The sequence below is a fragment of the Microtus ochrogaster genome, linkage group LG2, assembly GCF_000317375.1.
Source record: "Microtus ochrogaster isolate Prairie Vole_2 linkage group LG2, MicOch1.0, whole genome shotgun sequence".
Lineage (NCBI taxonomy): Eukaryota > Metazoa > Chordata > Mammalia > Rodentia > Cricetidae > Microtus > Microtus ochrogaster.
In genome coordinates, this window is record NC_022028.1 from 2,117,055 (window position 1) to 2,119,079 (window position 2,025).

Genomic DNA, 2,025 nt, shown 5'->3' on the forward strand with positions numbered 1-2,025 from the left:
TGATGAGAGAGGGGGAGTTGATTGGGGGAGGGGGAGGGATATGGGAGGCGGTGGCAGGGAAGAGACAGAAATCATTAATAAATAAATAAATAAAAATGATTCCATCTAAACTGTAAATACACGAGAATGTATTTTGACCTTAAATATTGCTGCTGTATATCCTTCTAATCTTTATATATTTAGTTTGTTTCTGAGTTTCAATAAATAATGTGTATTCATTGTCAAAAAAAGATGGTAGCTCAGAGTTGTTTTGATTTGCATTTCCCTGATAGCTAAGGAAATTGAACATGTCCTTAAGTATCTTTGGACCATTTGAAATTCTTCTGTTGAGAATCCTCTGTTTAGTTCAGTACACCATTTTTAATCAAGTTATTTAGAATTTTAATGTCTAATTTCTTGAGTTCTTTATATATTTTGGAGATCAGACCTTTGTCTGATGTGGGATTGGTGAAGATCTTCTTCCATTCAGTAGGAAGCCTTTTTGTCTTAATGACTCTGTCCTTTAATTTACAGAAGTTTCTCAGTTTCAGGAGGTCCCATTTATTTATTGTTGTTCTTATTGATTGTGCTACTGGGGTTATACTTAGGAAATGGTCTCCTATGCTCATGCATTGAAGGCTACTTCCCATGTTCTCCTCTATCAGGTTCAGTGTGGTCAGATTTATATTGAGGTCTTTAATCCATTTGGACTTAAGTTTTGTGCATGGTGATAGATATGGATCTATTTTCATTCTTCTACAGGTTGACATTCAGTTATGCCAGCACCATTTGTTGAAGATGTATAATTTTAGCTTCTTTGTCAAAAATCAGGTGTTCATAGGTTTGTGGATTAATATGTGGGTCTTCAATTCGATTCCATTGGTCAACATCTCTGTTTCTATGGCAATACCAAGCTGTTTTCATTACTGTAGCTCTGTAAAAGAGCTTGATGTCAGGGATGGTAATGCCTCCGGAAGTTCCTTTATTGTATAGGATTGTTTTGGCTATCCTAGGATTTTGTTTTTCCATATGAAGTTGATTATTGTTCTCTCAAGGTAGGTGAAGAATTGTGTTGGGATTTTGATAGGGATTGCATTGAATCTATAGATTGCCTTTGGTAGGACTGCCATTTTTACTATGTTGATCCTTCCTATCTAAGAGCATGGGAGATCTTTCCATTTTCTGGTATCTTCTTCAATTTCTTTCTTCAAAGACTTGTTACCCCAAGATACTTTATGTTATTTGTGGCTATTGTGAAAGGTGATGTTTCTCTGATGTCCCTCTCAGCTTCTTTATCCTTTGTGTATAGGAGGGCTACTGATTTTTTCAGTTGATCTTGTATCCTGACACATCACTGAAGGTATTTATCAGCTATGGGAGTTCTCTGGTAGAGTTTTTGGGGTCAGTTATGTACACTATCATATCATCTGCCAATAACAAACTTTGACTTCTTCCTTTCCAATTTGAATCTCCTTGATCTCCTTGTGTTGTCTTCCAGCTATTGCTAGAACTTCAAGAACTATGTTGAAGAGATATGGAGAGAGTGGATAGCCTTATCTTGTTCCTGATCTTAGTGGAATGGCTTTGAGTTTCTCTCCAATTAAGCTGTTGGCTTGTTGTATATCGCTTTTATTATATTTAGATATGATCCCTAATCTCTCCTATACCTTTATCATGAAGGGGTGTTGAATTTTGTCAAATGCTTTTTCAGCTTCTAATGAAATAATCATATGTTTTTTCTTTCAGTTTATTTATATGATGGATTACATTGATAGATTTGCATATGTTGAACCAGCCCTGCATCTCTGGGATCAAGCCTACTTGATCATGACGGATGATTTTTTTATGTGTTCTTGGATTTGGTTTGCCAGTATTTTATTGAGAATTTTTGCATCCATGTTCATGAATGAGATTAGCCTGTAATTCTCTTTCTTGATTGGGCCTTTGTGCAGTTTTGGTATCAGGGTAACTATAGCCTGATAAAAAGACCCTTTTGTTTCTATTATGTGAAACACATTAAGAAGTATAGGTATTAGCTCTTCTTGG